The sequence below is a fragment of the Ursus maritimus genome, unplaced genomic scaffold (assembly GCF_017311325.1).
Source record: "Ursus maritimus isolate PB19 unplaced genomic scaffold, ASM1731132v1 scaffold_19, whole genome shotgun sequence".
In the NCBI taxonomy this organism is placed as follows: domain Eukaryota; kingdom Metazoa; phylum Chordata; class Mammalia; order Carnivora; family Ursidae; genus Ursus; species Ursus maritimus.
The window spans coordinates 38,029,714-38,044,312 of NW_024424341.1; positions in this window are offsets into that span (position 1 = coordinate 38,029,714).

Genomic DNA, 14,599 nt, shown 5'->3' on the forward strand with positions numbered 1-14,599 from the left:
TGAAGAAACCATTTTCATATGAGCATATTTTTCTCTAAGGAACAGTTAGGAAAATGCTGATGTGGTGTCTCAATACATTTTACTACAATGCCATCAATTACATAAAAACACAATTAAGTCACTGTTTCAAAATCCTTAAATATTATTCAGCCAAAACCCAAAAGGACATTTTCAGGGTTCTATGGTCATTATCTAAGAAGCCGCATGCGGTAGCCAGCCACCTCTGCCGTGCTCTGCGGGAGCTAAACATAGCGAACACACACAGTCACAGCGCCTCTCCGTCCCGGCCGCCGGGCTCTGGAAGCACCCTCAGGTGACCGGGATGCCACTGGAGCAGCCTTCCGCAGTCCAAGCACAGAGCCAGGCTTTAAATCACCCCCGCGCCTTCGACAGTTGGGTTCAGCCAGGAAATGACCATGAGAACTTGGGCTGATCCCTTTCCAATTCTGGACTTTGGCTTTCGTGTCCATCAAATGAGGCTGTCAGTCCAGCTGACTCGAAAGGTCTCTGATCCTGGGAACTTAATCCCTGTATTCTGTCATCCAGAGATAGGAATAAAAAGGGCCCAAAGTCTGAGATTCACACTGGGGATTCGTATACTTTCATATTCGTCTCCTTTTTTAGACGCCTGGAGACATGCTTAGCCCCTGCGAGGCGGGAGGAGGGGCTGCCGGCCGATTCTGGATTACCTAAACTCTGACAGCCCGCGAACGTCACGAGCACACTCCCACATTGCCGTGGGAAGGGAAATGCGTGCAACCTTTTTGGAGAACAATTTGGGTATTTACCCTTTGGTTCACTGAGCATACCCTTTCGGCTAATAATTCGCCGTAAGGACTGGATCCCACAAAGATGTCCATGGCGGGATATTCCCGCACAAGGACGATGCAGGATGCCCTGTGTGGCAGCGCTGGCCAAAGAAAAGACTGGGAGCAACCCAAATGTCCACCGGGAGGGAAATGCATTCGCTGGAGTAAATGCCACTCTCAGAAAGCATGAGGCGGCTCTGTGTCCCACCATTCCATATAAAACAAGGAACACGACATAACATGCTAGAACGCGGTCACTGAGATCCGGATTATGCCAGCATTTTCTTGTGGAACTGTAACGCAGACGGCAAAGTTGAAAGAATTTTACCCGCATACCCACCCACCACCTAGATTCTAACTTTAACTTTTTACTTTACTTGCTTTATCACATATGTGTCTATCCATCCATTTGTGCGTCTTCATTTTTGGATGCATGTCAAAGTAAATCGCAGATATCTGCAATACATTTTTAGTTGCAGAGAGAAAGGTACCATGTCGAGTGTGTGTATTTATGATTTTAAATATCTAGGAAGATCTACCTCAAACCGGGAACAGTGCTTGCCCCTCGGGAGGGGGAGCTCTCGCTTAACTGTGTGCCCTTGGGTTCTCTTGGATTTTGTAGTATGTGCATTATTGCTTTTTTAATAAAAAAATTAAAATGCATTTAGTTTCACGAGGGGAAGCTACTGTCAAACCTTTCAGGGCTCTGTATCTATGGCTTCTGCAGAATAGCCCTGCTCACACGGAAGCCTCTGTATGTATGTGTGCATGTGTGCATGTGTGTGCGTGCCCACCCACGCCCGGATGCTTTGAGCCTTCAGAGGGAGAGCGGTGCTTGCCTCTCGTGAGATCCCACTCTATGTCACTTTCTCATGGAGCTGAAATGTCAGGGTGTGGGGCAAGTATCTTATGGAGACTCATTATTTAATTTCCAAGTAAGCAGCCGGACAAGGCAGCGTGTTTGCTGCCGTTAGAGAGCGCGGAGCACATGGAACCCATTAGGGACCGGCAGCCCCTCTGCGTAAGGTTAGCTGTGCTGAGTGCCCGTGTCTCAGCCTCTCTTACTGTAAACATCTGTGCAACTTCAAATAAATATCCTCCCAGAACCTCATGCAGCCCTGAGTCCTGATGGAAACCCTGAGCACCGAGGAGCAGTGTGCAAGGACCAGGGAAACCCAAAACTCCAGGAAAGCAGTACAGCCCGCGTTAGAAACGCTGCGGGAGGCATCCTGGAGGGGTGTGACCGTCCAGGATGCAACTCCCTCCTGATAGCACCCAACCAGACTGCTGGGAGGCAATGGTCTGGTTCCTTAAAAGCAGCAGCAAACGAGTAAAATGCCATAAGAAAACATATATAATTATCATGATCACGTTGAACAGTACTGTAGGCCAAACGTTCAAAAAAAAAAAAAATCTACAGCAACACTTGACGTGTTCATATGGTTCCTTTCTTTCCTAAGACCTGACGCTTGGGGGGCTAGACTTTGAGCCTCTGGGCCATGAACTGCCTGTCTGCCCAGCAGCAATGCTCTTCCATAGACATTTTAAACCCTGGGAATCACACTCCACATTTTAAAGAAAATAAAATAAAAACGCAAATAATTAAAGACGCGATGAGTTATAGCAACATAATGGAATAGAAATACCTGAAATCCTTCCTTCCCTACACATGAAAAGGACCCAGAAGCTTATGAGAAGAGAAGAAATGTAATTTTCTAGCACTCTGCTTATTCTGCTTGAAAACATGCATGAGGCTAGTTTTAAAAACTCCCTTTGGTAAGAACAAGACTGTGAAAACATTTACTTCAACCAGGTTACACACACGTACCATATATATACCTACATACGTATATACACTCACCAACATGCACACTTACACACGCATCTCTATACACATATAAACACACGGTCTATATGTAATTGAACCAGGCATTTTACTTAAAGACAACCGTAAGCAGGAAATCTGTATTTTATTACATATCTAAAAAAAATATCCTGTATATTACCTAAAGCTCAAAATTCAATACACGAAATGAAACTGATTATATGGGGGGGGGTCAGGAAAAAAGTAATGAGAAAACGAACTACTATATCTTCTTATTTGCTTAGTGTCCTCCCTTTCTAGGGTTTATTTGGACAGCGTCTCTGGTTCCATCTGCAAACCAATACATCTGTTGTCAGATCACTAAGGCATTTGACAACATCATTTTAGAACCTTTAGTTACTGAGATATCAATAATTAAATGAATTCAGTTCACACTTTGTTCTTGTGGATACCAGCTATTTATCTCTGTCCTCTGAAGAAGCTAATGGTATAATGGGCAAAACATCAAGAATAATTAAGAAAAACGTTGCTATAAACTCTGTCAGAGAAATATAACTTTTATCCAGGACCCCAGCTAGAATTCATTTAGACAGGATCCACCCAGGACCAACACATCTCGCTGGACAATGAAATGATAAACCCAACAGGTAATGGGCTCAGTCTCCACTTCAGGGAAGGACCACATGGCATCCCGGAGTTGTTCCTCTGACTGGATGTGTGCAAGAATCCTTGGTTGCGAAGGTTGGGGGGTGGTGGCAGGTCCTGCTGGCCACGTGGGTGCCTCTACCAGGCCCAGGCTGGGGACAGGCTCTCCGGGGCCAGCCAGGCTGCCATGCAGCCACGGGCCTAACCTGCTTCAGGTCGACCCTGGTCTAGCTATCAATGCTTTGGGCTTGTTTGCATGATCAGGTGGTCCTAACACAGAAGTTTCGAGAATGTCTTCTTCACGGACCGGCCAGTTAAATTATAAGGAACAGGTTCATTATTCTTTTGCAGAAAGGGTCTTTGTCCTTTCAGAGCCAGTAACAAATAAAAAGGGAGAAACTGTTATTATTTTTTCTTACGTAAGGGTCAGGCCTACCTGGTAATCTAAGCCTCCAAGGAAAAGACTCTATCTTAAAAATCAGTTAACAATTCACGACAACACCATGGACTTACTGCAGATACTGTAATTTAAGAATGAAGAATTAGCTGGAAGCTTAGCAATGGGAGTCAGCCTTGATGAGGCAGCCTTACAGAGGAGCCGTGTCCCCTATCTGCATATCCTTTCAAAATCTCTATTTTAGGGGTTGCCTACATGGGAATAGTTTCCGCCACTGCCTGCTCGTGTGTGACTTGTTAGTTATCCCTCTGGAGGGGTGGCACGTCAACTCCCCCGATGTCTACCTGTAAACTTCAAAGAGCCACACTTGTAGAAGTCAACGCTCCTGTATCTTCATTAAATTATACAAGCCTCCCAATCTTTGTAAGCAAATTGATTACACTGAAAATGGAGATCTTGTTATTAATGACGAAGATATGGAAAACGTGGGATTGAAAGAAGCTTCCCCAACTTAAGGGGAAGAAATGTTACAGGAACTGCTTTGTCAACCCTAATTGTGTAATTACTTCTTGGCTTGGTCACCTAAGCTCGGAGCAAGAAATAAGAGACAGTGGTAATTTCTTACTGCTGAAATGAAGGTGTCAAGCTGTCTTGTGTGTTCTGTGTAAGCAGAGCTAAAGTTTACATTTATATCATGTTACCACAATTACAATCTTCCAGAGCACAGCGAGAAATTAGTGGTATAAGGTCAGCCCTCGCAACAGGCACACCAAAGTGTGCTTGCACAAACATTTATGTAATTTAGCCAGAGTGAAGGCATATCTGCTTTTGGTCACAGTCTCAGCCTCACTGCTCACCAGCGAAATTGGCCAACTGCTACCGGCAACCTGCATCCTAATAGCAATAAAATAATCTTTAAAACTGGTGTTAATAAAGTGGCTACTAATAATAATTAACCACTAGATGGCTTTAGAATTTTTACCTCCGAATATCTGAAGGTGAATTATTCATGGTCTTTGGGGCTATCTGCTTACCTGGGTAAAAGGCCGGTGTCAAGGCCACAGGTCCAGGAGAGCCCCTGGGAAGGGCCCTGGGGCGGGGCCCTGGGGCAGGAGCCCATCTGGGACAGGTGGAGAATTAAGGACAAGGGCCCCCTTACAGGTGGAGAATTAAGGACAAGGGCATACAATCCTAGCTTTGGTACCACCGGCCTTCGGGCAGCTAAGAACAAGGACCACATGCCAAAAAAAATTTTTTTCACACCAAGTACGAACCACTCCTCATTCTAATGAAAAATAAGAGAGCAGAGGCAGAAGTAGGAAGAAGAAAAAAAAATGAAATTCCATTATAACTGGCTTCCTCAAGCTTCAGCCTAGGATGTGAGTAATCACAAAAACTGTAATATCAGCTTTTTCTGTTTTCCTTACACTGGGTTCCTCCTTTATTTCCTTTCAAAGAGGGTCAAGATCTTTTTCTTTTTTTTAATTCATAAAAGCTGCTTTGTGATTACTGAAAGGTTGGTTTCCCTCTGGAACAGCTCTGCTTTCCATGACAGTCTTAAATTGGGGGGCAAAAAATAAAACTCTCACGAAAATCTCTCGGCAGCTAACCTGAGCAGACCTCAAATCTCCTGCCCCGCTTCACCTTCGGGCCTTCTGGAAACCTCTAAGGGACAGGGGCAGCTCCGAGGGAGCTGGCCAGCGCGCCCGGACGGGGAGCCGCAGACAGAGGCCTTGGGAGGTGGCCTCCGTGCTAGGCCTCTGGGCTCCGGGCGTCCACCACGCGGGTTCCGGGAGCCACGGCCCCCTGGCCGCGCCCTGCCCCATCACAGGCCATGGCTTCCCACCAGTGCCATCCAAATCTACTCCTCCAATCCATTCCCTCGTCTCCACCACCTCCCCCGGAAATTGCCAGGAGGGTGGGGAGATACAAACAAGTGTAGATTGCCGACATGCTGTGTGGTCCACATCCCTTTGGGCTCAAATCATCAATGAATTTTTAACAAGTAGTCAAATTCTGCACAGAAAGGAAGAAAAAAAAAAAACAAACTCAGGAACTCCTGTCTCCTATCAGTCACGCAGGCAATCCCGCACACAGACAGGGGTGCTCAGAAGAAACACGCCCTCCTGGTAGTTCCTGCCGGTGGGGGCGGGGACACTGGGAAAGGCAGACCCTGTCAGGCTCCTTCCACACAGATACGAACCTCCTGAAATCTTCCCCTTCCCAATAGCAGAACCAAGAACCCCCAAAAGGGCAACCTCGTCCTCCCTCCAAGGGCTCAAGGAGAGAAACATGATGTGTCCCGGCCCTAAGAGAGACTCTGGCGGAACCAAAGCATCTGAGAAACAGGGCTCATGCAGGACATACGCAGAGAGCAATGAACAGCCTTCATGAGCGCACCTGTACTGGAACTTTAGGAAACACGTCTGGAAAATAACTCCCATACTAAGCAATTTACTACCTATTTTTGGCGCACCGACGAATTAAAAGGAGGCATTAATTTCTTTCATAGCTTGCAATAGCTTATGTATCTTTTCTTTCATCTTTATCATCATTTCAGGTCTGCTGTGCATTGTTTTTAAAAATTAATCTGCATTCATACGAGCACCAAAACAATCACGGTCATCGTAATTCCCGGTGGAGGTGGCTAAAAATGTGCCAATGAAACTTTACAACGGCCTCTCTATTCTGCTCCCTGGTGTTGCCATCGCGAAGGGAAGGGAAGCCTTCTGGTGAAGTTGCATTTTCTGGAAATGTCATGGAGTCACGGGGAGAGGGAAGGACACCCAGTTGCGGGGAACCAGGCTGGAGCTGCGCTCGCTGCCTCCCGGTGGCCAAGAGCTCTAGGTAGTGTGTGTCCACCAATTGCCACCTACCAGGGTGTCGAAGCTGTCCGGTCAAGCCGTGACAGTCTATTGATTTTAATAGAACGTCCATTTTATATTTCCACACCAGAGCACGCCGTCCCTTCACAAGGAGGGGAGGCTGTTTCTAAGGGACGAGCGGCTGAGCACCTGCCATGCCCACTTCCCCAACTGCAAAGACACCACCCCACCCCCCACCCCGCCCCCACCCTCCCAGTACAGTTTCTTCCGGGCAGGGGCACCCTCCAGATAGAGATGGAACACGTGTGCCACTTTTTCCACTGTGGCTGGGTCTCCCAAAATGAATGCTTCCATTCACAAAAAATCCGCACAATTGCTGCCGAAGGGCAAAATTATCCTTCCACGATAAGAGCCTTTGTCATATTCTAACACCATAGCCTAAACCCTGGCTCATCCCTTGTTCCTGCAGTTGTCAATGTGGTGCTGTGCTCCGTGCCTCCTGACAATATAATCATCATAAACTTTATTATTACATCTGGAATTTCATGATATGCTCCGTAATTGATTACAGAGGCACAGCCCAGAATGCGGCTCCCCCCAGCTTTGCCACAGTTCCAGTAACCTAACTGCTTAATACTCCTGGAATGTATAAACACTGCTAACTGCTACATTCCCCACACTGACATGGCAGAAGGAGCCACCGAGCCAGCGGGTTCTGCGAGCAGAAGGCAATCTCCACGCCCCGAAGGCAAACGCCCTCGTGGGATGTAAACCGAGATCACGTTTTGGGGGGTGACAATGGCAGACTACCCATAATCAGATGGGATTTGGGGGCTGATGCCCGGAGGTTATCAGCTGTATTTGGGAACAGAGATCAATAATGAAGTTTGCAGGGACCCACCACCCATTAATACTCATGCTAGATGTGGTGGGGATTCCAGGGTAGAGAACTGCGATTCGGGGATTATGAAAAGTGCCATCGTTCACTATTTCTAATTTCATGAGCACNNNGGCAGGAATGCAAAGTAAAGCAGAGGAAAAGCCATCTTTTGTAGGCATGCGATTATACCGGCTAATGCACCCATCTAATAAGGGAAAAGACAGGCAAAATAAAACCAAGGGTGAAGGCCATACTCAAAGGTCCCTGGGACTTGGGGCGGCAAATGAGCTTCCCAGGAATGCAGGGCATTCTCTCCCTTCACTCCCACCCAGAGAGAGCCCAGAGCACCGCCAGCTGCCCTCTCAACACTCCCCAAATTAGGAAGATGCTACCACAGGGCACAGGAGCCCACTGCTGTTCAAGCCAGAGGAGGGCAGGGGATGGGGAGGGGGAGGGGCAGGGAGAAGGGCAGCCCCACTTGCCCAGCACGGGCGCCCACGAGGCTCTCCCTCCCCCTTACTATCTCTAACCCAAACAGTCCTTCTCACCAGCAAATCCTTGGCCAAACTCCTGACATGCGATCTCTCTAGGCAAATCCATTTTAAACCATCAAGAGAGTATCACCAAATGTGCTATCTGCAACAAACGAACAAAAATCAACTTTGCTGATTTCCTCCCAACGCGCCCACAGGCCACAGGGCTGAGCTCAGAGGGCACACGGGGGAGCAGACCCTGCACCCCAGTGTGGCCTGAGTGGCGGGCGGGCGGCCAGCCAGCGAGCCGGCACTGGGACCACCTGTGACCGGTCAGGCTCTCTTCACCTTGGCCGGTGAGTTCCCGTTAAAAATGGCCCTGCCATCCACCACAGCCAGGTTCCCGCACGAACGCTAATAAGTACTTGTTTGTTGAACTGAAAAATCATTACCACAGAACACGTCAAGTAATGAAAGATGTTTTCCTTGGAGAAATGTTAAATACTTCACTTCTTTCACAAGGAGCGAGTACATGTGTTTCCAAATATTACCTTTCTTCCTCCCCACCCACACTTCATCAGAAAGTCTGGAGCTCCAGGACCCAATTTGAACAAACTCATGTTGCATGGCTCTGAGAACCAAGAATATGCTGTTATTTTATTTATTTTCCTCTGCCCAGCTGACAATGTGTTTGTTCTCTTACTTATTCACCTAACCATCTCAGTAGGAGCCTCAGTCACGTAGCAGAGTGTCCGTGCTGCCTTACTATTTTATACAGAAAAGCTAGAGAAAATACCACCACCGCAGCCTCATACATTACACCGAGGTAGTATTTGCTAACTAATATATATGAAAGAGCCATTTTACTACAGGCCTAGAGCAAAAACAAAGGCAGGAAATGGAATGCCAAGAGGGGGGGAACACTGCACCACGTGGAAAGCCCCGGTAACCCAGTCTTCTCCTCCTGCAAAGACGGATCCTTGCCCCCTGCCCCTTCCAAAAGCTTTCCCTTAGGCAAAGGAGTGGTGACAACTCCATCTTTGGCATTCTGGGGTCTTTGAAGTGTTTTTAGAACACACTCCCCTACAGGGAGTTCCACTGGTTAATTCCTGCTTTCTTTCTATTTCCCAGCTATGGCATCCTAAGGCTTCGGGCAGAGCCAGAGGGGTGGAGGGGTGCTCTGTGTCCATGGCACCTGAGCTGAGAAAACCCAAAACGACTTCCAGGTAACCTTGTCTCGTGGAACTGCAAGAGGGACACGGGCATCACTTAGATAAAACACTCAGCACGTGGACGTGGGGGTCGGTGGAGTCCCACGTTGACTTGCCATAACATGACTTGGAACGTGGTGGTTCTATCCTGGCACACCCCCTGAGACACGGGACACCCCCATGCATTTTCCCCTCTCTTCTCATAGCAGCAATAATCCAGGGACAGAGGCACTCAAATTGTGGCCAGAACGTACACTTGCAGAACCAAAACCTTCTCTAAAGAACCACCAGCCTGCCCACCCCACTCCCCCAGCTCTCGGCCTCTCGTTTTTTTCTGTGAACCACTTGAACAGATGCCAAGGGGTTACCTGGGAGAACACGAAGCATCGGACCCCAACCACAGTCGCCCCCAAAATGACCTGCATTAACTTCTCAAAACTTGAAGACTTTCCTTCCCCCTCTCCCCACCTTGGTTTTGTTTTCCTTTTTTTAAGGGGAAGCAAATTTCAACCTGATTTCACTAGCACTGAAGGTTGAAATTTTTTTACCTGTGAATTCGTAAATCTACCATAAGTGATTCCCAGGGACCTCGCTTCCTCTGCCCGATGAGCCACCCGCCACATTTTGGAATCATCTTGGCTGACATTAGGCAACGTGCTTTCTCAGCAATTATTTGTAACGGCGAGATGACAACTGTAGGAATGTCTCTTGGAGGGCCAAGAAGAACTCCCTCCATCGTGTGTCTCCAAAGGGCCAGATCCCATTGGGGGACGGGAGGGCCCCCACCCCGGCCCCTCGAGGCACCCAGGACATCTCAGAGAGGCACCCAAGCCCGGGCCGGGCGTCCCCCGTCGACGCTGGCCTCCCGCCCCTGCAGTCCCTTACGGGTCATGAACAGACATTGCCCAAGAAAATGTCAAGCTTCAAGGGCAACCGCTAGGAGATCAGGAAACTCCGAGTCTGACTAGAGAACTCAGAAGGCCACCAAGGGGACACTGGCTCAAGGACCCAGGTAGCCACCGCAAGTCAAAGTCATCTGTTCCCTGGAGGTCAAGTTCTAAATAGAAAGGTTTCCTCCAACCGTAAGTGAGACCCCTGTGGGAGCTCCAGCATGTCTCGCAGGTGCTTTTTCTTATCTGGGTATCTCTCTCTCTCTCTCTCTCTCTTACACACACACATACACACACACACACACACACACACACACACCCCAAAAGGCCAGCGTCGCGTCACCTCTAGGGGGCTCCCAGTGCACTATGGGAGAAAGAGAACGTCACACCCTGAGGTTCAGCCCTGGGGGACTCCCTTGGGATGCTCCGCGATGAATCGGCAGGGCTGCCGCGTGCGGGGAGCGGAGGGATGGAGTTCCCGGTGTTCGATCTGCGGCACCCTGAAAGCGGCGTCCCAACTACAAAAGTGTTGCTTTCTTCCTTCTCATGAATTCTAATATTCAAGCCTTTTTTCCTCCTGCTAATTTTAGTAGTCCTGCTATTCTTTGGGAAGAGAATGGTGTGAAAATCAAGCATAGTATCCAAAAATAAAAGAGTAGATCTGTTTCAGGGCTTGCGGCATATTTAACTGAAAAGCAACTCCAGATCCACCGCTTTCTATCTAGTCTTTAATACGTTTTCCAATTTCTCCAGAATATTTTAGCTTCAGAAAAGGCAAGGATGACTTCCTCATCTATGAATATTTTTGAGACTGAAATGGGCACCCAAAATTATTTCTAGATTGTAATTGGGAGGGTCTCCTCAGATTGCGATGCCAGGTTATCGCTGGGGAAGGAAGTCACCGATGTGCTCCGCGGGGCCACACCAAGACGGCTTGCAAAGCCTCCTTCGGGAACCAGGAGCATGTGCTCTTCGGAGCACGTTCCTGGGCAGGTGAAGGACTACGGAGCTCCCTCCGTGCAGCCTGCAGGTAGACCGTATGGCATGCTTGCCAAGCCTTCCCCCTTCGTTTAAAAAAAAAAAAATGTCTTGTCTTATCTAAGGAATTCAGGTCCAACCCGGCAGAACTGTGGAAGGGCATGTGGTCCAGGTGAGCAGAGCTCCTGCAGTCTGAGGCTGTCCTCAATAGCCTCGTGTGACAGCCAGGGGGGTCCAGAGGACAGGAGCAGGGACGCTACCTGAAGACCCCAGCCCATGCCTCCTCAGCCAGGGAAGCCGGACATCTGTGACAGAAAGTTAGAACTCTGTGTCAAGCCCTTCATGCAAACAATAAATATTACTTCTGCTCATAATCGGACTTTTCTCCCGCATCGTCTTTGAATGTTGAACCTTTTTCAATTAATTAAAAACTATGCATTGCAGAGTGCATATTTTATCAGCCCTCAGCTGCTTAAGTGTCTAGAAAAGACCAGGCAGTTTTTCTTTCTTTCTTTCTTTCTTTTTTTTTTTTTTTCCAGGCAACCCAGAGCAAGTACTTGCAAGGGTCATATCTTTTTAATTATCTTTTCTCTCTTTGATTAATTATTCCGTCTGACAATAGCGTGTTTCTAATGCTATTCACCTGCCTTTGATGATTGACAACTTTTCTGTCTGATTCAGAGCAAACAGCTGCTGCCACAATCTCCTAGCAACCCGGGTGTGATGGATGAGCCCCCAAGATGGATGGCTGCAATAAATCATGTCTCCAGCCATAAAACGGAGAAAAGGGGAGAAGAAGGAAAGCGAACAAAAAACAAAACAAGGTTTCTTCCCATGAGTGCACTCCGTTCCTTACCAATTATACCTGAAATGGACTTTTGCACCTATTAATAGCAAAGTTTCTCTAATCGGTAAAAATGGGATGATGCCATTTGCAGCAAAGGTGTGTTTACAGTTGTTCCTGCAAATTGGCACTTGTACTCCCAATTTCCTCCAACACCGGCCAAGTGCGAGGACAGAGGATCAAAGTTTTCCTCTCTTCCATGAAGTCTCAGCAAGAAACAATATCATCTTTCTATAGTCAGACGCGAGTCCAGGCACCAACCAGGGATATAAATCTGATGCTACCCAATTTTTGGCATCAGCTGGCTACACCAAAAGTGAATCCTAAGTCATCCTCGTGTGCAAGGAGTCAGTGAGGCTGCTAATAAAGTTATTTCAAAATAAACACACACACACACACAAAGTTGCCTGGAGTCGGTGAGTGAACAAGCCACATTTCCACCACGTCTCTCCTGTTCGTGGTAGAGGCAGGCTTTTTACATGTCAGGGAAAAGTTTGTCCCAGAAGCAGCAAGATATGCAAGATAGGAACGTCCAGCCTTTCCACCCATTCTAGATTCTCATTTCTTCAGATAAAAAAAAAAAACTACCGCAGCCTAACTTTCTGTCCCATCAATTTTTTAAATTAACGTCCACACTATAAGTCATACAAGGAGCCCTAAATTTAATTAGCAGAACCAAATAAAGTCACATATTTAATAGAATGCCTGCCAATTAAATTTGCACTATCGGGGCTCTCCTGGTGGAGGAGACCAGAGCAGGAAGGCCAGCAGTTTTTGTTTTCCTTTTTCCACCAGGAAAGCAAAGGCCTCTGCAGCAAGGCTGGCCGGGCTGCTGATTCTCCCAGCAGCTGGGGGCTCCGTCCATAAGCCAGCCTGCGTCCCTAACTACTTCCAGTAGGTGGGGGTGTCCCGGAGCAGAGCTCAAGGGTGCACAAGAACCAGAAGTGATTAGCTGGGCGGCGGAGGGGCCTGGAAACAGCTGTCCACATCAGTCCTGGCGGGGGTCTGCCGGGGCCTGGGAGGGGGACAGAGTGCAGACACAAAAGGGGAGGAGGCCGCTGGGAGCAGGGGCAGGGAGCCACAAAAGATCATTTTTTATCTGAGATATTCCTGAGACGTGGAAGTCTGTTTCTTCATTCTCACACTGCTAACCAAGCCAACCAGTCTTTTTTGAATAGTTATATTGTGCTAAGCTTTTCAGATACAGATTTTTTTTTAAAAGCATGTCACAGAGTTTAAAAAATCAGGCAAGGGTCCTGGCTTTGGCAACTACAGCTCTGTTTATATTTTAATGTTTCGTACGTGACTGCCTCTGTCGGGAAAGAGAGAGGGGGAGAGAAAGAGGGAGAGAGAGAGAGAAGTTGCCTGTTAGCTTTAGTGTAAATCACAGATACTTCATTTTTTCCCTTGGAAAAATGTCCTTGGAAATTATTCAAAATTAAAGCCTTCCCCCCTTCCTTTTTTTTGGGGGGTGTGTCTTCTATATCGTAAATGGGAGGGCTCCTGTCTGGTCAGCAGCAATGAGAACCCAAGGCCAATCGATGGAAACACACATGCACACACACACAGGCCCCTACCCTGCTCCAGCTCGTCCAACTCTCAAGTTACAGGTTTACACGGCAAGTCTAAATAATATTCAAAATGATAAATGGCACCCTAAGCCCAGCATCCACCATCAATCTTTTCTTAAGGTACATCCATCTTCAATAACGCATGTTTGAATCATGTGAAGCTAGGAGCCCTGAGATTCATTTCTACCACCCCTCACAAGCCAGGGTGGCTTGAATGATACCTGTCAGCCCTGGTTTGTTGTTGCTGCTGTTTTCCTCGACTACCAAAGGGAAAAACAGAAGGAAGAGGAGAAAAGGCATGGGGGTGGGAGGGGGGGAGAGTCAGAAGAGCGTCAAAGGCTGAACAGTGTGGTTTAGCAGATAATATGAAAGAACATAACCTCTTCCGTGCTTCTGCCAATCTCGCGCCCGCCACACCACACACCCAGACAGCCATCCACACACGGAGCAGGCTCTCGCCTCTCCTCGCCCCTGCCTCTCCTCCCTCCTCCCCGTCCCTCTCGCCAAATCAGCAGCCTCTCTCTGCAAGCCAACGGTACAGGACTGGGAGGAGGAGACAGCATCACATGGACTGGGCTTCCCTCCCCTCCCCGTTGTCTGGCTGGGGCCCATATGATAAATGACATATGTCATTCTGTCAGGAGGGAAGGGTGGGTCAGTGATGTATGACTCCGCTGAAAAGGAAATCGACTGTTTGGCATGGCGCAGCTCTTCTCCACCAGGATTTAGTTCCAGAACTCTGAAATGAATTCTCCGACGTTTCAAGTGCATACTTAGGGCAGGCTGATGGGAGGCCTGGGGAAATCGCACTTTATCCTCCCCCTGCCCTTCCAATGGCAAAAAAAAAAAAAAAAAAAAAAAAGAAAGAGAAAAAAGAAAAAAAAGAAGAAGAAGAAGACAAAAAGAAAAAAAAAAAACCAACAAGGTTCTGCCACTGGATACCTGCAAAAGGCCACACGGGTGTCAAAGTCCCCAGCAGTCACACACCACGGGTTATTAAAAATGTGACTTAGGGGAAAAAAAAAAAAAAGAAATCAAGTGGAGAGTAAGGTTAGTCCTTTTATTTATTTATTTTTTAATGGCAAAGGGCTGACACAAAAGCAAGATAAAAATTAGCATGTTTGAAGTAATCGTCCCGCAGCTTGACATCTGCATAGTAAATTTTAAAGGAAAAAAATGTGTCAGACAGCCATGAGCCGCTTCGCCCTCCCCCCTTTCATTAGCTCACTGCCAGGGTGGCACTCTGCTGAA